This window comes from Nicotiana attenuata, unplaced genomic scaffold (assembly GCF_001879085.1).
Source record: "Nicotiana attenuata strain UT unplaced genomic scaffold, NIATTr2, whole genome shotgun sequence".
Lineage (NCBI taxonomy): Eukaryota > Viridiplantae > Streptophyta > Magnoliopsida > Solanales > Solanaceae > Nicotiana > Nicotiana attenuata.
The window spans coordinates 440314-468010 of NW_017670511.1; positions in this window are offsets into that span (position 1 = coordinate 440314).

Genomic DNA, 27697 nt, shown 5'->3' on the forward strand with positions numbered 1-27697 from the left:
TTCTTTTCTTTTTTTTTTTCTTTTTCATTTCTTTTTTCTTTTTTTTTTCTTTTTGTTTGCCCCAACTTCTATCTTCCGAGGGCATGGACTTTCGACAATTCTTTTCTTCTTCTTCTTTTTTTTTTCACTTGAACTTTTCAAGAGCTGCCCCAGTTTGTACTCTTGGGGCATGGAACTTTATTATTATTATTTTGTTCATTTTATTTTTGACTTTTGACTCTAAACCTGATTCCAAAAGAGGGTGGTCAAAGAAAATAACACAGGCTCAAACGGGTAACAAAGGGTATAAAGTGTTTGGGTAGGAGAAAAAGGGCCTCCCAGCCTCGAGAACGCCAAACATAGTATCCTTTTGCGATCACAGCATTGATGAACATGCCTATCTTCTTGGTGTGTCGTGGTCGAAAGACACCTTTCATCTATTAACGTCAAACTTCCAACAAACTTCAATTGATTCTTCTTCAAAAATGTCTTTTTCTCGGTTATCCAATTCAGGATGAAATCAGTTTTCTAAGATCTGACCGAAAATTCCGCATGCATGTCATGTCACTAGAACTAGCAGCGAAAGAACTAAGCATGGAATGACACAAAATGATAAACTGTATTTCATTGAGTAAAGGATGGAAGGGTTTAAAAACAAGACAAACAACCTAAGATCTGAGTCACAACCCTAAAATAACCCGAATAATGAAAATAGCAATAGAACAAACGGACAAGACTCGCACAGACAAAATGGAGGGGTAGAAGGGTTTGACACAGTAAATAAAATTTGGATCACAACCCTGAAATAACTCAGATAATAGGAAAAACATCAAAACAAGCTACCAAGATTCCTTCCTAGAGAGGAGGGAATGACTTTTCAATTGCTAAGCTTGACATTTAGCCACAAATTTGCTCATCAGAATCACCATGGCCTTCTCCAATTTCAGTCGGCAAGTTCCCGAGAGGATTCTCATTCTCCATGTCACTAGGCATCATCCCCACAATGTGTGCATCATCATGTGCAGGTAAAGGATTTTGCGTGATATTCTGGGTGTCACTGTCTTGGATCACAATCAGTTTTTCCTGGATCATCCTTTCTATTTCTCTTTTCAAATCCCGATAGCTTTCAACATTGTGCCCTTGGGCATGGAATGGTATTCACACCTTTCAGAAGGGTCAAAGCTTCTTGCACGTGGGCCCACATGATTTGGAGGAATAGGTGTAATCATGTCATAATGCTTTAATTTCTCAAACAAGCTTTCATAAGACTCTCCTATTGGTGTAAAATTACCTTTCAACCTCTGTTCCTCTCTATATCCCTAGCTTCGATGTTGGTTATAGGGCACTTGAAAACTTTTGTAGAAGCTGGTGGAGATTTTGTGATGCTACTGCTCGCCTTCTGGGGTGTTTTGGTGGATGGACAACATACTAAGGTCGAGCAACAGAGTATTGTGGGTTCTGAGGTGGATTGTACTGCTCAGGGGTATCATCGCAAACCAGACGAGGCTGGTCATACCTTCGGATGTCCTCCTAGGACCTCTTCTCGACCCTGATGTCATCGTGATTTCTTCAACCTTCCCATTCGTGTCACTAAAATTGCCAGATTCAATTCGGACAACCTGAGTTGTAGCTTTGAGAGCTGCTTGACTTATAATTCTGCCTGTCTAAAGGCCATTCTCTACCATTTCTCCCATTTTGATTACTTCCGAGAAGGATTTTCCAACTGCGGACATCATGTTTTGAAAGTAGTCTGGCACATGAGCATGAAGGAAGACAATGATTAGCTCATGGTCATCCATGGGTGGCTTAACTCTAGCGGCTTGCTGTCTCCATTTAATGGCATATTCCCTGAAACTTTCACTTGGTTTCTTCTTCAGGTTGGGAAGGGAATTGCGGCCTGGGGCGATGTCGATGTTGTATTGGAATTGTTTGACAAAGGCCTGGGACATGTCATCCCAGACATGCCAGTGAGAGGTGTTTTGATCCATAAATCATTCGGAGGCTACTCCCGTAAGGCTTTCCCCAAAATAAGCTATTAGCAATTCTTCATTTCTTCCTGCACCTCTTAGCCGATTGCAATACCATTCAGGTGGGCTATGGGGTCTCCATGTCCATCATACTTTTCGAAAGAAAGACTTTTAAAGAAGAAAAAAACTTTTTTTTTGATTTCGATTTTTTTTTTTTGGAATTTCGGAAGAAAAACTTCTAAAGAAGAAAGAAAATATCTTTTAATTTTTGGACTTTTATGTTAAAACTATGAAAGAAAGACTTCTAAAGAAAACATTTTTGAATCTTTAATTTTCTTTTCAATTTTCGAAAGAAAAACTTCAAAAGGAAAATAAAAATATTTTTGGATTTTTAGAAGAAACTAAAATAAAATATTTTTGGATTTTTTGAAAGAATTGGGGTCTCAAAGAAAGACTTATATAAAGAAGGAAGTTAAAAGAAAATATTTTTGGATTTTTGAAAATTGGGGTCTTAAAGAAAGACTTTTCTATAGAAGGAAGTGAAGGAAAATATTTTTGGATTTTTTTTTTGAAAAGTAGGGTCTCAAAGAAAGACTTTTCTAAAGAATGAAGTAAAGGAAAATATTTTTGGATTTTTGAAAATTGTGGGCCTGAATCGATGAGGTTTACCTACGTATCTCACATCCGGTGAGAATCAGACCCGCGTAGTTTGACCAGTTTTGACGGAACAGGGGAAGCATGACTTTTGAAAATATTGGCTTATTTCGGCAGAGTTTCGGAATTTTCCAAATACCTACCTCTCACTCTCTTTGTTTTTCGTTTTTTCGTTTTGTTTAATTTTTTTTTATTTTCTTTCCCTATTCTAGAAGCCGATCAACATGGAAGTTGAAACAAACAGATGCACAAGTAGCACGTAAGATGCATCAGGATGGTCTTTTAATTTCGGGTACACATGTCCTAGACGGACCCAGCCCCTATGTTGAGTTCCCAAAGTCAAATGCATATGATGCAAACAAGCATTCCTACTAGGGATCGGACATGAGGCCGTGTTATTCTAGGTTTAAAACCTAGGTGTATTGTTCTAGACCTGGCTTATCCGAGCGGACAACTCGAGCCGAGGGGGGCAACGTACCGGTAACCAAAAGGCCATCCGGCTTTGTAACTGATCCAATCCTCGTTCTAAATTAGGGTATGACTCTAACAGAAAAGAAGTCACGCCAGCATGCACTTCCTAGAAGATTTAGAAGACTCTGAGAGAAAAAAGGTTTCGTAACAGTTTATATACAATTCACACAATATCAAAAGCGGGATTTAGCACATTAGGCGTGAACACGTAAAAATCAGATAACAAATAAAAGCCAAATATAACCGTTATTCTAAGCTCGAATTCTGAACCCCGAACCAGAAGTTCTGGGTTCTAATCTCCGGCAGAGTCGCCAGATCTGTCACACCTCCTTGTTACCTGAGGGGGATATAAGAGAGTTTTTCCAATTAAAGTGACATAAATCGAAATGGGATAATTTTATTTGTTTAGAGTCGCCACTTGGAATAGGTTATGGTGTCCCAAGTCACCGGTTTAGTCTGAAGTTTTAGCAAATGGACTAAAAAACTTAAGCATGTTTAGTCTAAAGTTTTAGCAAATGAACTAAATAACTTCATCATGCATAAGCAAAAACTCATTAGAAAATTACATACTACAAGACAAAAACTTAAGCATGTTTAGTCTGAAGTTTTAGCAAATGAACTAAAAAACTTAAGCGTGTTTAGTCTGAAGTTTTAGCAAATGAACTAAAAAACATAAGCATGTTTAGTCTAAAGCTTTAGCAAATGAACTAAATAACTTCAGCATGCATTAGCAAAAACTCATTAGGAAACTACATACTGCAAGACAAAAACTTAAGCATGTTTAATCTGAAATTTTAGCAGATGAACTAAAAAACTTAAGCATGTTTAGCCTGAAGTTTTAGCAAATGAACTGAAAAATTATGCATGTTTAGTCTGAAGTTTTAGCAAATGAACTAAATAACTTAAACATATTTAGACTGAAGTGCGGATAAAACTCATGACAAAACTGTAGACTGCAGGATAAATAACTTCAGCATGCATTAACATGAATTTTTATGCGAAACAACTTCATGCTATATTAGCATGAAGTTTTAGTTTCAACATGAAACAACTTCATGCTACATGAAACAACTTCATGCAAGCTTTATTCTAAAGATAAATCTGGACAAGTTTTTGGTTTTTTGATAAAGCTGTTGAGAGGAGAGGAGGAGATCTTTTTTCACGAATGAGGTTGTAGATCACGCGATTAATGCGTGATGCAGGTTTTATATCTTTTGTCAGGGGTGTAATTGTCATATTATTATGGATTTTCATTTCAGCACGCTACCAAATCAATAATCTTTAAAAATAGGGTATAGGTTAAAAGGTGGCAGAAATATAGGGTACGACTGCAAAATCCCCCAAAAATAAATATATTAGAAAACACACTATTGCTGCAACAGTTTCATCTATGTACCTTCTTAAGCTCATTAACCGTTATTATTAGAAATTCAAACAAAAATAATTCGTGATAATATAGTTCTGTCACGACCGAAAACTCGACCCGTCGTGATGGCGTCTATCGTAGAACTAGGCCATCCTCAACTCAATAATCAAGCACCGTAAAAATAATATTTTAAACAATAAATACGGAAGCGAGAATTCATTAAGGAACAGTTTTTAAAACATAACAAAATCAAAATTACGGTACAACTGCCCAAAACCGGGGTGTCACTGAGTTCTTGAGCGTCTAGAGGAGAACATAGTCTATTACAATGTTTAATGGAACAAACTGAAATACATCTGGAGATAAAGAAGGAAAGTCAAGGCCTACGAATGCCTTGCAGATACCTCGATAGTCTCCAAAAGTCTGAAGCCTCGATCAGCGACTGCCACTGGGACCAAAAGTGCCTGAATCTGTGCACAAGGTGTAGGGGGTACGTGAGTACACCAACTTAGTAAGTAACGAGCCCAAACTGTGGATTGAAAGGTAGTGACGAACTCATCTGCAACAGAAATAATAGCAATGAATGTGCATAAACGAAGACATGCTTACAATTTAATAGGCAGTTGAAATAGTAAAATAGGCCAGATACGAACAAGGTAAAGAATAGAACTCTGCTACATCTACATGCCAATGCACATGCTGTATGTGATGCACCATGCTGAATATCTCATGTGCTCACACACTCAAATGTTCATCCACTCAGTACTCTATATGGCTCATATGGCCTAGGGAAGATCCATCCCGGATTATATACATCTCTGACATCTCTGACAGCTGCCACTCAGTATTGAGGAAGGCTAATCTAGCCCTATGGAGAAGATCCATCTCTAGGTAATAATAATAACCTTAAAACAACTCGGTACTGTATATGACTCACACGGCCCAGGAAAGATCCATCCCAGAATATATACAACACTGACCATCAATCTCTAGTACCGAGGACATAGGCCAATCAGCCTCATGGAGAAGATCCATCTCCAAATAATAATATCAACAGTGCTCACTAGGGTGTGTGCAGACTCCGAAAAGGCATCTTCAACCCAAATGCTATCACAAATCAATACAACCGCTGCGGCGTGTAGCCCGATCACATAACTGTCACTCATAATAAGGCCCTCGGCCTCCACTCAGTCATCACTCTCCAGTCTCACCCACGGGCTCACAATGTCATGAAGCTAGACCGGAACAAGATATGATGTGCCAATAAATAACAACTGAGGCTTAGATATGATATGAAATGCATGAATATGACTTAGTACAGAATATCAATGGAATCAATGCGATGACAGCAAGAAACGACGACTAGGGGTTCCAAAAGTATCGGCGCAAAGCCCTAAGATGATATCTGGCATGATTTACGGCTCATTTACTTTATCACATGATAGAAATACGGATATCAACAAGAAAGAGTCACTAAACGATGCCACATAATGAACCTGGTCACGATTCTCACGGTGCATGCTCGCACGCCCGTCACTTGGCATGTGTGTCACCTCCATACTAACCACATAACATGTAGTTTGGGGTTTTGAACCCTTAGAATCAAGTTTGAAAGAGTTACTTACCTCAAACCAACGAAAAATCCTACTCCGCGATGCCTTTGCCTCTCAAATCGGCCTCCAAGCTTCCCGAATATAGCCACAAGCAACACAATACGATCAATATAGGCTAACGGTACAAATTCCACAAGAAAAATGTTAAATTATAATAAAAATCTAAAATCCGCTCAAACCCGACCCCCGAGCCCACGTCTCAAAATCTGACACAAGTCACAAAACTCGAAAGCGCATTCACTCACGAGTCTAACCATACCAAATTTATCAAAATCCGACCACATATGGTCACCCAAATCCCCAAAATCCACTCTCCAAAATTTATACCATTATGGGTTAAAATCACTTACCCAACGTTGCTCCTTGAAATCCTTCGAAAAATTGCCTCTATCTTGATTTCCTCACATCCAAAATTGAAAATGGAGAACAAAACCTCAAGTTGGGGTTTTTCTGCCCAGCTAAACCGCACCTGCTTCTGCGAGCAGGGTTCCGCTTCTGTGGAGATTCATTAAAAAAAGGCTGTCTCCACTCATGCGATCACCTAACCGCATCTGCGGCCATCACAGATGCGGGGACACAGCCGCACCTACGATCCAACTGCCCATGTGCGCCTCATCATCCGTTTCTGCGACCTCGCACCTGTGGTTCCCACTTCGCAGATGCGGAAACACCAGCAACAGCAGCTTCAGCTATATTTTTCCAACTCCAAACACTCCGATAACAACCCGAAATCACCCCGAGGCCCTCAGGACCACAACCAACCATACAAACAGATCCAATAAAATCATACGAACTTATACAAACTTTCGGATCACTCAAAACAACATCGATACACCAAATTACACTAGGATTCAAGCCTAAGAATCTCTAAACTTGCAAATTCCACAAACGATGCCGAAACTTACCAAACTACGTCCGAAGGACCTCAAATTTTGCACACAAGTCAGAAATGACACCACGAACCTGTAACAACTTCCGAAAATCCAATCCGACCCCAATATCAAAATTTCCACTGCTGGCATCGCCAAATTTCTAACTTTCTCCAATTCAAGCCTAATTCTACCACGGGCCTCCAAATCACATTCCAGACGCGCTCCTAAGTCCAAATCACCTACCGATGCTAACAAAACTATAAAAATTTAAATCCGAGGTCGTTTACACATAAGTCAACATCCGGTCAACTTTCCTAACTTAAACCTTCTCACAAGAGACTAGGTGTCTCAACTCACTCCAAAATCACTCTGGACCCGAACCAACTAACCCGATAAGTCATAATGCAGCTGTGGAACACAAAAGGAGCAGAAAATGGGGGAACGAGGCTACAACTCTCAAACCGACCGGCCGGGTCATTACATCCTCCACCTCTTAAACAAACATTCGTCCTCGAACGGGTCTAGAAACATACCTGAGGTCTCAATTAGGTGTGGGTATCTGCTCCGTGTCTCCTACTCGGTCTCCCAAGTAGCCTCTTCTGCGGGCTGACCTCTCCATTGCACATTCACTGATGTTATATCCTTTGACCTCAAATTTCGAACCTGACGACCCAAAATAGCCACCGGCTCCACATCATAAGTCAAATAACCATCAAACTGAACTACGCTGAAATCCAAAACATGAGATAGATCGCCGATATACTTCTGAAGCATAGAAATATGAAATACTGGATGCACACTCGATAAGTTGGGTGGCAAAGCAAGCTCATAGGCCACCTCCCCAATCCTCCGAAACACCTCAAACGGCCCAATAAACCCAGGGCTCAACTTGCCCTTCTTCCTAAACCTCATAACACCCTTCATGTATGAAACCTTCAGCAAGACCTTCTCCCCAACCATGTAAGACACATCATGGACCTTTCTGTCAGCATAACTCTTTTATCTCAATTGCGCCGTGCAAAGCCACTCCTGAGTCAGTTTCACCTTGTCCAATGCATCCTGAACCAAGTATGTACCCAAAATCCTAGCCTCACCCGGCTCAAACCAACCCACTGGAGATCTATACCGCCTCCATATAAAGCCTCATACGGAGCCATCTAAATACTCGACTGATAACTATTGTTGTAAGCAAACTCCACGAGTGGCAGAAACTGGTCCCATGAACCCCCAAAATCAATGACACAAGCGCGTAGCATGTCCTCTAATATCTGAATAGTGCGCTCGGACTGTCCGTCCGTCTGAGTGCCCAACTCTCGGTGCACGATCCTCCAAAACTGAGATGTAAACTGTGTGCCTCTATCTGAAATGATGGAAACTGGCACCCCATGAAGGCAAACAATCTCTCTGAGATAAATCTCAGCCAACCGCTCTGAAGAATCGGTAGTGCTCATTGGAATGAAGTGTGCGACTTGGTCAGCCGATCCACAATAACCCAAGTAGCATCGAACTTCCTCGAAGTTCGTGGGAGCACAACTACGAAATCCATGGTGATCCGCTCCTACTTCCACTCTGCAATCTCTATCTGCTGAAGCAAGCAACCCGACTTCTGATGCTCATATTTAACTTGCTGACAGTTGAGACACCGAGCTACAAACCCAACTATATCTTTCTTCATTCCTCTCTACCAATAGTTGTGTCTCAAATCCTGATACATCTTTGCGGCACCCGGATGGATGGAATACTGTGAACTATGGGCCTCCTCCAGAATCAACTCCCGTAGCCCATCCACATTGGGCACACATATCCAGCCCTGCATCCTCAGTACCCCATAATCACCAATAGTCACATATCTCGCATCACCGTGCTAAATCCTATCCTTGAGGACAAGCAAATGAGGATCATCATACGGTGCTCTTTGATGCGACCGAATAGGGAAGACCGAGAAGCCACACAAGCTAGGACCGGACTGGGCTTCGAAATATCCAATCCCACAAGCCGATTGGCCAAAGCCTAAACATCAAAGTCAAGAGGTCTCTCCCTAACAGACAGGAATGCAAGACTATCCATACTCACTGCCTTCCTACTCAAGGCATCGGCCACCACATTGGCATTTCACGGATGGTACAAAATAGTAATATCATAGTCCTTTAGCAGCTCCAACCATCTCCGCTGCCTCAAAATGAGATCATTCTGCTTGAACAAGTGCTGGAGGCTACGATGATTAGTAAACACCTCACAAGACACACTATAGAGATAGTGCCTCCAAATCTTCAACGCGTGAACAATGGCAGCCAACTCCGAAACATGAACATGATAGTTCTGCTCATGGGGATTCAATTGGCGCAAAGCATAAGCAATCACTCTACCCTCCTACATCAAGACACACCCAATACCGATCCGATAAGCATCACAATATACTGTATAAGAACCAGAAGCTGATGGCAGAACTAACATTGGAGCTGTGGTCAAGGCAGTCTTGAGCTTCTGAAAGCTCGCCTCACACTCATCCGACCACCTAAAAGGAGAACCTTTTTTGTCAATTTGGTCAAAGGCGATGCAATAGAAGGGAAACCCTGCACGAAATGAAGGTAATAACCTGCCAAACCAAGAATGCTCCGAATCTCTGTGGCTGAGAATGGTCTGGGCCAATGATGTTTGGCAATAATTATATGTTTTTATTGCTGTACTTACCGTACATTAGGTGCTTTAATGTTAAACTTGCTATATTTGTGCTTAATTGAGCTTATTTTATGTCTAGGTACGTTGAAGATGAAACTGGGAGCAAAGTATAAAATTTATATGTATTTTATACACTACAAGAATGGGTTCATGATTATTTACTTATTGGACAATGATTGAAGCTTAGTCTTATAGAAGAGAACAAAATAAAGACAATTTCAAATTGGAAAAGCAAAAGAAAAGAAATGACAAAGTGAGGCAAAAGTTTTGCATCAACTAAAGCAGTAGTGTCTAGCTAGGAGAGACTCATTTCTCGCATTTGGGCTCGCGTCACACGGTTTGACGTGAGGTGCTTCACACATTTTGCGTGGCGATGCATGGTCCTGGTTTGAAGCTTATTTTGTCTCCTTTTTGGTTTGGACTTGGTTATTTCGCTTAGGATTTTTCACGACACATATAAATAGTCATTAAACACCAATTTTGAGTAGGAGACGGACATTAGACCGGATATTCTACCTAAGGAGGTAAAAACATACTAGGAGCAAGGCGGAGAATTCTTCTACGAGTTTTTCACTTCCTTCTTCCTATTTCCATTATTGGTTATGAATTCTAGTATTATACTTATGCATAATATTATGAATATCTAATTTGTTATCTAGGGTTTTGATGGAACCTTTTGTAGGATAAATTCTTGTTATGTTTTTATAAAATAGAGCCGTTGGATTTCTCTAATTGTTCAGCTACTTTATTATTGTGGTTGGTTGAAGAGCTCTCAATCGACTGTGCCTATTTAGTGTGTATTACTCGGAAAAGAGTGCATATTTAGGTAGTTGTTGAACAACATCACTCCTAACGTATACGAGGGATCAATACGGAGGGCTTAAAGGTGCAATTAGGGATAACGATACCTTTGTGCGATCCGAGTGAGCCGTACTTAATGTCAGCTAGCGTAATTCGGGATAATATGTCTAGTATTGTGGTAGTTAATTGAGAGAGAATTACGACACTCAGAGCGCTCATGATTGGTAGAGGATACCTAGGCGAAATTATAGAAGACGTACCGGCATTGATTCCGACAATTGGGGAAATCAGAAATCTAGACCTCCTTAATCTTATCTCCAACCCGTAGTATCTTTAGTTGTTAATCTATTTCTTTAATTATTTAGTGAATTAGATATAAGAATCTTAATATTTATAAATTAGGAATTGTTCGAGCTTATCTTCTTAGTGATAGTCAACAACTGTGGCTAAGCCTTAATTCTCTTTGGGATTCGACATCGGACTTATAAACCGGATTATATTTGCAACGACCACTTAGTCCTTTTTATAAGGCATAGTATGTCGTGATCAAATTTTGGCGCCGTTGTCGGGGAACTAACGGTGTAGCTGTAAGTGTACATATTTCTAGGTTTCAAGTTTGAACTTTTATTTTTATTTTTTTATTTGATTTTTTTTATTTTACTTGTTGATTTTGAAAACTTGGCATCTTGGAATTATGAGATTTTTGATGTTAGTAATTCTACTTTTAATCCTCCTTATGCATATTGTGAAGGAACCACCCATTTCAAAATTATCAAAGTATTCCCAAGAGCGAGTTATGTGCATCAACTCAATCTTATGTGTGGAATGTGCGTGATACGTGTGGTAGTCAAGATTATCACTTTCATGGTTGTTCTTATATGTCTTATCCTCCCCCAACCCCTTAGTTTGATGGTTCTTCTTTTTCTTGTGAAGTTAATAGGAACAAAGAACCCAGGAAAGCTGACCTGAAGGAGATCAAAGATATGTTAGAGTGTTTCATGGAACTATATGATAAAAAACCACTGCAGATACAAATGCAAGAGGCACCTATTCACAACTTGGAGTCTCAAGCAAGTAAATTAATTGAACCTTGTAAAGTGCAACAAGTTTACATTGTGGATAGTAGCCAAGAAAGCATGAATTGGCTGTAGAAATTGCCAATATAATGGAGGAGTTGGGAATAGAATATGACCAAACCAATCAACTAGAATTTGAGGATGCCGATGTTGTAGAAGAGATACTAGAGTCAACAAAGGACATTGATGATACATATTTAGTTGACTCTAGTGTCATTAGTGTTGAGGGTGTAGATAGTCCCCATATTCATGTAGTTGAGCGCATTGGTCCACACTCCAAGAATTTTTCCACATTGTGTTTGGATGATGATACAGAAATAGAGCCATCCGAGCCACTTAAGAAGTCAATGAATAAGGAACAAGATGCCTACATTCTAGAATTCTTCTTGCCAAAAAGTCGGGAATACACATCTCATCTAAAGGCCAAGAAGTTCAGAATACTACATTATTTTATTAGGCCAGTTAAATTCGTTCCACCAACCGAGGAGCATGATCATAAAGTAGAATCAAAACTTGGTGTCCAATTCATAAGTTCAAAGTGGAGGCAGAAAGTGATTCGCATCGTGCCGCGACGTTAAATCAAGTGCTTGTTAGGAGGCAACCCAGCTTTACTACTTTCTTTTATTTTTTATTTTTTTAATTATATTATGTTTGTAGTGTGGATTTCTAATTTTCTAAGAGCATGGAAAGCAAAGTTGTTGGAAGGATGCAACAGCAAACCAGATGGTTGGAACAAATTGTGAGGTACCCACACGAAGGACCAGGCCTAGGAGAAGTCTGAGTACCCCATGAGCTGCTAGTGCTTCGGCCTTTGGCCTACCAGGGAGATTATTTTACCCTCTTATTAGTTAAAATGTGCATTGGGGACAATGCACAATTTTAAGTGTGGGGTGAGGAGATTGTCTTGGCGACTTTCTATGCTACTTTAGCTGTGTTAGTTTAATTGAATAATGCTATTTTTTTAAATATGATTGGACTTTTTCCGATGATGGATCTATTAGACTATTTTCTTGAGGTATTTATGTCTAAAGAAAAGGACAAAAAGATTTTCTTTGTAGGTAGTGTAGTAAATTCCCCTTGGTTTTTCTTTGTGTCGTTGTTCTTTTCCAAGGGTTTTGTTTGAACCGGGTGTATGTAGTTTTATTTTTTTAGAGTAGGAGCGATGATGAGATGAATTGAATTGAAGCAATATCTCTTGACTTTGTTATGCCTTGAGAATAGCTAGTACTTTGGTTGTGACGCTTAGGCGCAGTTTTTGACTCTTGTATAAGTACCTTAAATCGTATAATTTTAAATTTGCTTAACTGCTTTGATGAGAATGTCTTGATGAATCCAATCCTGAGTGAGTTATGTGCGATGTTGGATGTTATTCTGTGCATTGCATTTGATGCGTAGAACTTGCCCCGTGTGTTTGCAAAATGAAATAGTTGTTTTGCTTAGTCTTGGAAGTGATATAGGCATTTTTTTGTTGAGCCAGATATGTATATTTTACCCGCCTACTGATTGTTATGTATCGTAGTTAACCCCTGTGAGCCTGTAATCCTGTTTCTTTGGCAACCACATTACAAGCCTTACCCATTTGTTTGAATAAATCATCTATTTGAATCTTCTAACCTCCCATGAGCACTTGAATTGTTATGATCTTTGTAAAGGTTAAAGTGTGGGGTGGTTGGTTTGTCTTTTGAGTGGAACTAATGAAATATGGAGAAAGGTGCATAGTTTTTGAAAAAAATTAAAAGCCACTTGAATTGAAAAAGAAAAAAAATTAGTTGTACTATGTGAAAAATATTCCTTGATAGTGGTGACTTTTGATGTAATTGTGCTTAAAGAAATATGGAGTTAATATACATTGAGGTGAAGGTGGAGTTATGGTTTGACATAAGTGTGGGGTTTGAATGTCAAAATATATGTATTAAAATGCTTAGAGAGGTGTAGTCACTCTTATATCCAAAGGTATCCTACCCGACCCTTAGCCCATATTACATCTTGTTAAAGTCCTACTTGATCCTAGACTGAATGAGCATTAGTAGAGTAGTACACTACGGGCAAGCCTATGGTGCATCGTTTGTGGCATATGAATGCTATTAATGGGAGGGAGTGAATTCTTTCTATCTTGAGTTCCTAGTTGTTCTTAAATTTTATTGTGTGTATGGAACTACTCTCTTTTGTATTGTGAGGGCACTTGATTCATGAAGGAAATGTAATGTCATTGACCTTTATGTTAGAGTAAGTGAGTGAGATGTGAATAATGCATGGTACTTGTGAGTCAAATCTTGAGGTGAAGATGTTACACTCTTGTGCTTAGTCTATTTTAAAGATTCTTGATGTCATGAGTTAGGAGGATTGTTTAATATGGTCGTGTCTATATAAAGTGTAGTTAGTTTACTCGAGGACGGGCAACGTTTAAGTGTGGGGTAGTGATGTTTGGCTAAAATTATATATTTTTAGTGCATTACTTACCTTATATTTAGGTTCTTTAATGTTCAACTATACTATATTTGTGCTTAATTGAGCTTATTTTATGTGTAGGTACATTGAAGATGAAATTCGGAGCAAAGTAGAGATTTTATGTGTATTTTATACACTACAAGAATGGGTTCATGATTATTTACTTATTGGACAATGATTGAAGCTTAGTCTTATGAAAGAGGACAAAATAAAGAGAATTGCAAATTGGAAAAGCAAAAGAGAAGTAAAGTGAGGCAAAAGTTTGGCATCAACTTAAACAGCAGTGTCTGGCGAGGCAAGACTTATTTCTTGCATTTGAGCTCGCATTGCACGGTTTGACGCGAGGTGCGTCGTGCGTTTTGCGTGGCGACGCATGGTCCGAGTTTCAAGCTTATTTTTTCTCCTTTTTGATTTTAGACTCGGTTATTTCTCCTAGGCTTTTTCCCTACAAAAATAAATAGTCATTAAACACCAATTTTGAGTAGGAGACTGACATCAGACCGGAGATTCGACCACTAGGAGCAAGGCGGAGAATTCTTCAACGAGTTATTCACTTCCTTCTTCCTATTTTCATTATTGGTTATGAATTCTAGTATTGTAGTTATGCATACTATTATGTATAGCTAATATGTTATCTAGGATTTTGATGGAACCTTTTGTAGGGTAAATTCTTGTTATGTTTTTGTATAATTTAGCCGTTGGATTTCCCTACTTGTTAAACTACGTTATTATTGTGGTTGGTTGAAGAGCTATCAATCGACTATGCCTATTTAGTGTGTATTACTCGAGAGAGAGTGCATATTTAGGTAATTGTTGAACAACATCACTCCTAACGTATATGAGGGATCAATACGGAAGGTTTAAAGGTGGGATTACGGATAACAATACCTTGGTGCGATCCAAGTGAGCCGTACTTAATGTCAGCTAGCGTAATTCGGAAGAATATGTCAGTAAATTGTGGTAGTTACTCGGGAGAGAATTACGATACTCAGAGCGCTCATGATCGAGAGAATACTTAGGCGAAATTATAGAAGACATAGCGTGAATGATTACGACAATTGAGGAAATCATAACTCTAGACCTCCTTAATCTTTTCTCCAACCCGTAGTATCTTTAGTTGTTAATCTACTGCTTTAATTATCTAGTTATTAGATATAAGAATCATAATATTTATAAATTAGGAATTGTTCGAGCTTATCTTCATAGTGATTGTCAACAACTGTAGCTAAGCCTTAGTTTTTTGCGGGATTCGACTTCGGACATATAAACCGGATTATATTTGCAACGACCGCTTAGTCCTTTTTATAAGGCATAGTTGGGCGTGATCTGCCAACTCTGAACCGCCTCTATCTTCTTCGGATCAACCTGAATACCCTCACTGGACTCCACGTTTCCCAAGAATGCTACTGAACTGAGCCAAAACTCACACTTCAAGAACGTGGCATAAGTTTCTCCTCCCTCAGCCGCTGCAATACAACCCTCAAATTCTCTGCGTGGTCCTCCTGACTACGAGAGAACACTAGGATATTATCAATGAATACAATAACGAACGAGTCGAGATAAGGCCAAAACACGCTGTTCATCAAATGCATGAACGCTGCTAGGACGTTGGTCAACCCAAAAGACATCACAATGAACTCATAATGACCGTATCGGATTCTGAAAGTTGTCTTAAGAATGTCCGAGTCCCTAATCTTCAACAGGTGATACCCTGACCTCAAATCAATCTTGGAGAATACCGTCGCTCCTTGAAGCTGGTCAAAAAAATCATCAATACGAGGCAGGGGATACTTGTTCTTGATTGTGACTTTGTTCAATTGCCTATAATCAATGCACATTCTCATGGTGCCATCCTTCTTCTTCACGAATAGAACTAGTGCAACCCAAGGTGACACACTAGGGAAAATAAAACCCTTATCAAGGAGTTTCTGAAGCTGCTCCTTCAATTCCATTTACTCTGTCGGTGCATAGTGGAATAGAAATGGGCTGAGTGCCCGACACCAAATTGATACCGAAGTCAATATCCCTGTCCGGCGGCATGCCCCTCAGGTCTGCAGAAAACACATCTGGAAAATCTCTCACCACCAGAACTGAATCAATAGTAGGAGTCTCTATACTGACGTCCCTCACAAAGGCCAAATAAGAAAGACAACCCTTCCCAAACATCCGCTGAGCCTTCAAGAACGAAATTACTATACTGGGTACATAATCCAATGAATCTCGCCACTCAATTCATGGCAATCCCGGCATAGCCAACGTCACCGTCTTAGCGTGACAATCCAGAATAGCATGATATGGAGACAACAAATCCATGCCCAATATCACATCAAAGTCAACCATAATAAGCAGCAACAGATCCACTCTAGTCTCTAGTCCCCCAATAGTCACTACACACGACCGGTATACACGGTATACGATAATAGTATCGCCTACCAGTATAGATACATGAACAGATGAAACAAGAATTTCGCGGGGCGTATCCAAATAATGAGCAAAATACGACGACACATATGAAAATTTGGAACCAGGATCAAATAATACAAAGGCATCCCTGTGGCAAACAATGATAATAGCGGTGATCACAGCATCCGAAGCAATAGCATCGCGTCTGGCAGGGAGTGCATAGAAACGGGCTTGACCGCCAGCTGATCGGCCTCCCCCTCTAGGGTGACCCCTAGCTGATTGACCTCCACCTCGAGCTGGCTGGACGGGTGGGGAAGTGACCGGTGCTGAAGTCGGCGGCTGACTCCTCTGCTGAGATGAACCTCCCAAAAGGCGAGGACAATACCTCTTGATATGACCCTAGTCTCCACACTAAAAGCAACCTCGCAATGTAAATGGCGGTGGGGACTGAAGGGAGCCCCAAGCACCGGGATGACCGCTAGAAGGGCCAGGCGTAGATGAACCCTGAGATGATGGTGCATGAGACAAACTCTAAGCTAGAAGGGCACTGAGAGATGAGTGAACCTACAGGGAACTGTGAGAACCATGGCCAGATGATGCACCACGGTGATCTTGATGAGCTATCTAAGCATGCCAGTAGGGACGACCCCTGCCGTGGTGAAACTGACCTCCAGAAGGAACACCACAAAAACTACCAGATCTCCGAGGCCTCTTGGCCTCCCTCCCAACTTGCTTCTGGCGGCGAACCGACTCTATCTCACAAGAAATGTCAACCACCTTCTCAAAAGAAGCACCAGACACCCTCTCTCTAGTCATAAGAATTCGTAGCTGATATGCAAGGGCGTCCACAAACGTCCTAATCCTCTCCTTGTCTGTGGGAACCAACCAAACCACACGATGGGCTAACTCAGAAAATCTCATCTCGTACTACGTCAGAGTCATGTCGTCCTGACGCAACTTCTCAAATTGTATATGCAGCTCCTCCTTGTGAGACTGCGGCACATACTTCTCTAGGAAGAGAAGGGAGAACCCTGCCATGTAAGGGGTGCTGCACCAACCGGCCTACGCCTATCATAAGCCTCCCACCAAGTGAAGGAAACTCCAGAGAACTGAAAAGTAGTGAACGAGACCCTACTAGCCTCCAAAATACCTGTTGTGCAAAGAATCCTCTGTCACTTATCCAAGAAACCCTGGGCATCTTCGCCCTCTGCACCGCTGAATGTCGGAGGCTGAAGTCTAACAAACCTATCCTATCTACGCTGCTCATCATCAGGCATGACAGGAACTACATAGTCCTGAGCAGCTGCAACCGGCTAGGCTGGTGGTGCCCTCGGTGTCTGAAGTCCCTATACCACCTGCTCAAGTGTGCGGGCAGCGGGAGTCTGAGCACACCCCCGGCCTGAGAAGTAGCTGCCGCGGTCGGAACAGAGACCGCCTGAGCAAGACCGGTGCACACGATCAAAATCCAAGCTAGGGCCTCCTGAAGGCCTGGGATAACAATAGGCATGACTTGTGCCTGAGCTGCTCCCGCTGGTGGATTTATAACCGGAACCTGATACTGAACTGGGGCAACTAGTTGATCTGTAGGTGCCACCCTAGCTACTGTGTGGGCTGCACCTCTGCCCCTACCATGACCTCGGCCTCTCGCTGCCCCAACTGGTGGTACTGGTGGTTGTCTGTCCTGCCCGGTAGCAAGTGTCCTCACTATCTGTGAGAGAATACAATAACAAAAGTTTAGTTACCAGAATCAACAGATTCGCACGACAAGAATTCAAGAATGTGAAGTTTTTCTTTAAGGTTCTGCAACCTCTCAAAGATAAGTACATACGTCTCCGTACGGATCCGTAAGACTCTACTAAACCCACTTATGACTCGTGAGACCTATGTAACCTAGTGTCACGCCCCGACCTCGGGAGGCGCGACCGGCACTCAATCGAGTGAACCCAACTGAGCAAGCCTCTTTAACACTTTCTACCCAACTCAATATGATTTAAGGGAACCATGCTTTCGTTCATTTAGACAACAGTAAAGGTCGTGCATTTAACATTGTTAGTTCATTTTTATATTACAAATCTTAAATCATGGCTTTGTTTCCAAGATTTCATACAATTATAGTTTAGAAGAACCAGAGAATAGAGTTACAACACAATTCATTAACCCATCCAACACCCATACATAACCCACACAAACGTCTACGGAGCCTCTACGGATACAAAAGACAATTATGACAACGCCGGCAACAAGGCCCCGGCTATACCTCAAAACTGGAAATCTACAACAAAAGATGTACAGCATAACCCCTTGAAGGAGAAAGGGGCTTACCAAGACTATGAGAGGAGGACACTCCGCTATGCACGATCGGCACTATCTGCTATGGAGCCACCTACATTCATTTAAAAATGTAGCGCCTCCGGCAAAAGAGACGTTAGTACCATAGAATAGTACTAGTATGTATGACTAAACACTATCTAGTTAGAAAGAACTATCATACAAGAATAAGGAAATCACAAGTGTAATTCAAAAGCTTTAAACGACCACCACATCATCAAACAAAGAATCACATAACTTTCAACACACAATTTTCCATTGCTTTTAGTTTGGGGCATTTCATATTGTTCATCATTGTTTGCAATGCCACCGCTATCTTGAGCGGAGTCCGATCTCGACCCGATCGGCTAGGTTGCCTCATGTGAGACATATACCTCAATCACAATCCCATTCCCTTTTTTGGAATTCAATATCAGCACAATACCACCATGTGTGCGGCATGGCGTCTGATCTCGGCCCGATCGGCTAGGCCGCCTTACCAAGGCGTTGTTCCTTTCTCATTAAACCTCTCGTTTCAATCTTTGTTTCACATATGTCATTTCATAGGCACTTGGGGCCACAACTATCACATCATTTTTGGCACTAGGCCACATTTCACATCATTCCCAATTTCAATGTTAGCTTTGCAATTTAGGATAATGAGTGCACTCAAGAGTAATTTAAATTGTAAGCATAGATGAGATTTCACATAGATGGCCCAACAAACGCAGTTTCAATCTTGATTTAAGGTCTAAGAATTTCAATACATGATTCATATTCTTCGCACCCTTTTTAAGTTATCAAGAATAGCACATTGATCATATTGAGACACACTTTTCACGTATATGAAGTTGCAACACCAATATATGTGAAATAACAATCAATACATCAATCCAACTTTAAAACTTACCGCATTTACACAAACACCAACGGAGCTCGATTTCTAAAAAGAGGGGGTTTTAGCCATACATACCTCAACAGAGCTTTCCTTAAATTCTTACAAAATTCCGGGACTCTTAGCACTTCAATCTATTTTATAAGAATTACAAATTGAACCAAGAATTAGAGACATGATTAAGATCCTAGCTCATTTGAGCATATTATCAAGCACTAAGTGTGCATTGTGATTTTAGGACTCTTTTGTGAGGGATTTTTATCATCTTACATCCCAATTGCTATCTTTTTAACTCACAACCTCCCCATACTCTATTGTCACTCATGCATGCAAGATTATCAACACTTATACCCATGAACCCACTTGCTAATCACTTATTTAATAGAAATTTTGAAATTATAGATTAGGGCACAAGTTCTTACCTCATAGGATGAAGACCTAGTAATTTCACTTGACAATCTTCAAGGATTTGGGGCAAGAATCGAGTGAGGACTTGATGAAGATCACTCCCTCTCTCTCTAGAACTTCCTCTCTCACTCAATATGTAGTAAAATAATAGAAAATGGGTCTAATAGGGTGTTTTTAATGGGATGGGGTCGGGTATTAAAAGTTAAAAAATAGGAGCCGCGACACAATCTGCGATCGCATAATTGACATGCGGCCCGCGAAATGTACCGCAAAAAATGGCTTCAAAACCCTGAACAAACTGCCCGAGTATGCGACAGGAATGCGGTCTGCATACCTGTTGTGCGGTCGCATAATGCACCGCAGAACTGCCCCTCGCAGAATTCCAAGGGGATTATGCGATGACTATGCGGCCCGCATATTGATTATGCGATCGCATAATGGGCCGCATAGTTGACCTCAAAATTACCATCGAACTGTCTGACTCTGCGGCGACTATGCGGTCCGCATAACTATTATGCGACCGCATAATGGATCGCATAAATGTACTTTTCTGGAAAATATTATTCCTTAACTTTTAATGCATAGATCAGTCCAAAGGGTCCGTTCCGCGGCGAGCAAGCTCGCCGCGATGAATTTGACAAATTTCTAATACATATTCCTAACTTGGCACTACGAGCTTTCGGGTTTTGAGTAGAAATTTTCACGGGGCCTTACACCTAGGCTCTGATACCAACTTGTCACGACCCAAAACACGACCCGTCGTGATGGCGCCTATCATGGAACTAGGCCAGCATCAACTCAATAATCCAGCACAGCCAAAAAATATTTTAAACAATAAATACGAAAGCACCAATTCATTAAGGAACATTTTTGAAAACATAACAAAATCAAAATTACGATATAATTGCCCAAAACCGAGGTGTCACTGAGTGCTTGAGCGTCTAGAGGAGAACATAGTCTATTACAATGTTTAAAGGAACAAACTGAAATACATTTGGAGATAAAGAAGGAAGTCAAGGCCTGCGAACGCCGTGCAAATACCTCGATAGCCTTCAAAAGCCTGAAGCCTCGATCAGCGACTGCCACTGGGACCAAAACTGCCTGAATCTGCACACAAGGTGCAGGGGGTAACGCGAGTACACCAACTCAGTAAGTAACGAGCCCAAACTGTGGACTGAAAGGTAGTGACGAACTCATCCGCAACAGAAATAATAGAAATCAATGTTCATAAACGAAGACATGCTTTCAATGGCAGCTGAAACAGTAAAATAGGGCAGATATGAACAAGGTAAAGAATAGAACTCTGCTACATCTACATGCCAATGAACATGCTTTATGTGATGCACCATGCCGAATATCTCATGTGCTCACACTCTCAAATGTTCGTCCACTCAGTACTGTATATGGCTCATATGGCCTAGGGAAGATCCATCCCAGATTATATACATCTCTAACAGCTGTCACTCAGTACTGAGGAAGGCTAATCTAGCCCTATGAAGAAGATCCATCTCCAGGTAATATTAATAACCTCACAACCACTCGATACTGTATATGACTCACACGGCCCAAGGAAGATCCATCCAGGAATATATACATCACTGACCATCAGTCTCTAGTACCGAGGACATAGGCCAATCCAGCCTCATGGAGAAGATCCGTCTCCAAATAATAATATCAATTGTGCTCATTGGGGTGTGTGCAAACTTTGGAGGGGCATCTTCAGCCCAAATGCTATCCCAAATCAATACAACCGCTGCGGCATGCAGCCCGATCACATAACTGTCACTCATAATCAGGCCCTCGGCCTCACTCAATCATCACTCTCTAGTATCACCCACGGGCTCACAATGTCATGAAAGCATCCCGGAACAATGATATGATGTGCCAGTAAATAACAGTTGAGACTGAGTTATGATATGAAATGCATGAATATGGCTGAGTACAGAATATCAATGGAATCAATGAGATGACAGCAAGAAACGACCACTAGGGGTCCCAAAAGTATCGGCGTAAAGCCCTAACATGATATCTAGCATGATTTTATAGCTCATTTACTTTATCACATGATGGAAACACGGATATCAACAAGAAAGAGTCACTAAACGGTGCCATGGAATGAAACAGGTCACGATTCTCACGGTGCACGCCCGCACGCCCGTCACTTGGCATGTGCGTCACCTCCATGCTAACCACATAACACGTAGTTCGGGGTTTCGAACCCTCGAAACCAAGTTTGTAAGCGTTTCTTACCTCAAACCAAGCAAAACTCCTACTCTGCGATGTCTTTCCCTCTCAAATCAGCCTCCAAACATCCTGAATCTAGCCACAAGCAACAAAATATGTTCAATATAGGACAAAAGGAACCAATCCCATAAGAAAAATGCCAAATTATAACAAAAATCCGAAATTGGCTCAAACCCAGCCCCCGGGCCCACGTCTCGAAATCCGACAAAGTCACAAAACTCGAAAGCCCATTCACTTACAAGTCTGACCATACCAAATTCATCAAAATCCAACCTCATATGATCACTCAAGTCCCCAAAATCAACTCTTCAATTCTCAAGCCCTAAATCCCCTAAATTTCTATCTCAAATCCCTAATTAGATGATGAATAAAGCCATGGATTCACGAAATTTATACCATTATGGGTTAGAACCACTTACCGCAACGTTGCTCCTTGAAATCCTTCGAAAAATTGCCTCTCTCCCTATTCTCACTTCTAAAATTGAAAATGGAGAACAAAACCTCGAGCTCGGGTTTTTCTGCAGCTAAACCGCACATGTGGTCCTAGTTCCGCACTTGCAGAACCGCATCTGTGAGTAGGGCTCCGCTTCTGCCGAGATTCATTAAAATATGGCTGGCTCTGCTCTTGGGATCACCTGTCCGCATCTGCGGCCATCGCAAATGCGGGGACCAAGCCGCACCTGTGATCCAACTGCGCATCTGCGCCTCACCATTCGCTTATGTGACCTCGCACCTGCGGTACCCACTCCGCAGGTGCGGAAACACCAGCAACAACAGCTTCAGCTGCATTTTTCCAACCCCAAAAACTCTGATAACAACCTGAGGCCCTCAGGACCACAACCAAACATACCAACAGTTCATATAGTATCATACAAACTTAGTCGAACTTTTCGATCACTCAAAATAACATCGATACGCCAAATTACACTCGGATTCAAGCCTAAGAACCTCTAAACTTCCGAATTTCACAAACGATGCTGAAACCTACCAAAACACATCTGAATGACCTCAAATTTTGCACACAAGTCAAAAATGACACCACGAACCTGCTCCGACTTCCGAAAATCCAATCCGACCCCAATATCAAAATTTCCGCTGCCAGCCAGAATCACCAAAATTCTAACTTTCTCCTATTCAAGCCTAATTGTACCACGGGCCTTCAAAAATCACATTTCGGACGCGCTCCTAAGTCCAAAATCACCTACCAAAGCTAATGGAACCATCAAGATTCAAATCCGAGGTCGTTTACACATATGTCAACATGCGGGGCTACAACTCTCGAAACGACCGGCCGGGTTGTTACATGTTCGAAAATAAATGTTGAGTGACTTGCATGGGTGATCATTCAACTTTGTGTTCATTACGCAAAAAGTCATTTTCTTCTTTTTGTTACGTAAAAATCATTCGACTTTGTGTTCATTACTCAAAAGTCCCTTTTTTTTGTTACACAAAAATTATTTTAATTTGCTCTATTTATCACAAAAGTCACCTTGGCAAGATTTTATAATGCTTTTGCTTGAAAAGTCTATTATGTCCTTGACATTATAAATAATCTCATTTGTGTTATACTTTCTATAGTATATACTATATAACATATATTTTTAACTAGGTATTCTATTTATAATTAAAATGACTTTAAATTATTGTATTTATTATTTTATAATATATCCAAACATTTAATTTTTTTCATGGCACACAATTTGTTTAATCATATTCAACATGAACACATTTTAAATACAAAAATAAAAAAATATATTTTTTAATATTTATTTAAAATAATAAAAATCGATATGTTTGTTATTTAACAAATGATAGTTTTTATAATCAATAAAAAATTTAATAGAAGTTTCAAAGATATTTATGTTTAATATTAATTTTTTTAAAGATATATTCGTTATATTATTTACTTGAAAGTATTAATATGATGTGTTATTTTGCTAAATGTGAGTATTTATTTATTAAATTAATGGGTATAATTTGGCTGATAAATTAATGAGCTTTGCTTTTTTAATTTTTATTAAACATATTTCATTAAGCATGATTAAGAACGTGGACTTGAGATTTGTTGACAATAATGTTACTTATATATCTTGAAAATTTATATAAAGAAAAAAAACATACGAATATAAAATAATATTAAGTTATTTTAATTATAAGTAAAATACCTGGGTAAAAGTATATTATATAGCATATAATATAGAAGGTATTAAATAAATGGGAGGATTTATAATGTCAATGGCATAATAGAGACTTTTCAGGTAAAAGATTTTGTTAAATCTGATGAAAGTGATTATTGTGGTAACTAGAGCATAATAAAATAATTCTTGTATAACAAAAGAAAGAAAAATGACATTTGGATAATGAACACAAAATTGAATGATTTTTACGTAACAAAAGGAAGAAAACTCACTTTTGAGTAACAAATATAAAGTTAAATCACTATTCATCGAATTTACTCATAAATGTTATATGAGTGCACAATGATCTGACTTGTAGAAGTAACATCACTTGATAATGATTCAGTGTTTATAATCTTCTTCGTTAATATGAATACATGTAATTTTGCAATTTATTGAAGAATTTGGTGATTTGTAAATAAATTCAGTACACGTGGTCCATAAGGTTCAGCACCGAGAAATTGGAGTATTGTTTATTATTTTTGCGACGTCTTTAATATTGTTTGTTGTCCCACGTGTCTTAATTCTGTTTATGATATCTGGGCCTTGGTGGGAGACTCTCAAAGAAAATTGAAATCTAAGTATTATGCACTAGAATATAATGTAAAACAATTAAATACCAAAAACGTAATAGTATATATATATATATATATATATATATATATATATATATATATATATATATATATATATATATTATAATTAAATAATAATATCATCTTTCTTTCATTTTTATCAATTGGATATTTTTTTTTAAAAAAAATATGTACTTTCATTGTTAATTTTCATTATTAATAAACAAGAGTTTTTCTTAACTCAATTTTCTTAATAAGAGAATTAACTAGTTTAGTTCTGATACGAATAAGCTCATGATAGGGAATATTTTAACTCTGGGAACCGGGGCCTGGCCATCCTTCATTTGCGGTGGACGTTTCAACTTTGTCCGTCGAGTGCTGAATGTTTCGATCTGGTTATATTCATGTCCTTCGTTGATACTTTTTATTCTTTACCCGATCCTTAATAACCTTTTCAAAGTCAACCTAATTGGTTACCTTTGCACTTATTAATTTGATATGTAGTTAAAAACACATTTTTCGAAATTTCGATTCCTATTTCCTGGAGGATTTTGACACTTTGCTTGGCCCGAATTTAAGCTATGTCACGACCCAAAATCTAACTAGCCATGATGGCACCTAACCCAACCTGCTAGGTAAGCCAACTAACAACTATAAAATTTAATGAGATTTATTAAGAGAAAAAATGATAATACAACTGCTTTTATACAAAGAATTTCCCAAGGACTAGTAGTACAAATCCTGAACTTCTAAGATTTAGAAATTACAAAGCTGGCATGAAATAAATATAACATCTGTTTGAAATATATATGAACATATTAAATATTCTAAAGCTACCAAGGACAAGAGGCAACTATGACCGGAGCACAGCTACATCTTCAAATCCAGCTCTCGCCATACACATCAACATCAACATGCAACATCTGCACGCAAGGTGCAGAAGTATTGTATGAGTACCACCGACCCCATGTACTTAACAAGTAACAAACCTAACCTTAGGTTGAAAGTAGTAACGAGCTGGAACAAAGGTCGGAGTCCAATACCAATGGCCAACAACAATTCATAACCACATAATAAAGTCATAAAAGAAGTAACTCAGAGATGAAATGCTCAGCTCGAGCACAGTTCCCGAAAATAGGTATACTTTTCAAGTATATCGGTGAAATTCCAAATCTTTTACCGAAATCACCAAAATATGAGTAAGTTCGTAAAACTGTGATTTTTTTCTACAAATCTTTCAACAGTAATTTAAATGTTTCATTTTTTGATAGTACGAGGAAAATATATCTCTATGCCTACATGTTAGTATGTATGTGAAGTCATGAATGACGCAATACCGTACAACATGAGGAAAATACATCTCTATAACTGTATGTCAAATAATTATGTCGAAAGCAATGCATCGCAATGAAGAACTCATTTACTCGCACTCTCGAAGTACTCAATCTCACTATCTCACACTTTCCACTCATCACGCTCAATCACTCGACACACTCAGTCACTCAACACTAACTAGGGATGATCCAGCCCAAGGAAAATCCAGTCCAATTGTAAATAATTGCTAGCAATTGCACCCACTGTTGATGTGCAGACTCCAGAGGGACCGATCTATCCCAAGCACTATAATAAGCCAAATCCTGACATGAATTAATAAAACCTGCTACGGGGTGCAGCCCGATCCCATCATGAATCAATAATACAGAGTAGATCCAGCCCAATAATAATAAATTATGCAGCGGTGTGCAGCCGGATCCCATCAATACCACTCACAATCCGGCCCTCATGCCCCAACTCAATCGTTAATCTCGCTAGTCTCTCGGCTCACAACACTCATGCTAAGCAGCCCTAATCAATGATACGAGATGTGACAATATACGGTAACATAGACTGAGTTATGATATGTAATGATGAATGCGACTGAGTACATATCTACAATTAAGCAAATAACTCAACAGCAAAGAATGACCATTGTAGGTCCCAATAGTACCAACATATAGCCTAAACATGATTTCTAGCATAAATTAAAGATCAAGTTCTCTAACACATAGAGTAAAATAAAGAATGCTCAGATAAGATAGCTATACAGTTCCATGGAATCGACTAAATCATAATTCACACATTGCACGCCCACACGCCCGTCACCTAGTATGTTCGTCACCTCAACATCAATCACATAACACGTAATTAGGGGTATCATACCCTCAGCACAAAGTTTAGAAGTGTTACCTATCTTGGACAAGCCAAATCCAATACGGAGCAAGCTAAACGATACTCAAAATATACCGTCTCGGGCGTACCGACCTCCAAACGGTTCAAAAATAGCCAAAAGCAACTCAAGAACATCAAAATAATGCTAAAGGAAACAAACCCAATCGATAAAGGTGGAACCTTTAAATGAAAGCCCAAAGTCAACCAAAAAGGCAAACTCGGACCCGCACCTCGGAACCCGACAAAACTGACACAATCCGATAACCCCTTCAATTACGAGTCCAACCGTAATAGTTTCACCGAAATCCGACTCCGAATCGACGTCCAAAACTCAAAAATTCACTTTATGAAAGTTTAGACAAAAACCCCCAAATTTCAATTTGAAATCATCAATCAAACACTAAAAGCAAAGATGATTCTTGAAATATAACCAAACCGACTAAAGAACACTTACCCCAATCCATGTTGTGAAAATCGCCTCCAGAATCACCCAAATCCGAGCTCCTTAACTCAAAATATGACCAGATGAACAAACTCTTGATATCATATGTTTC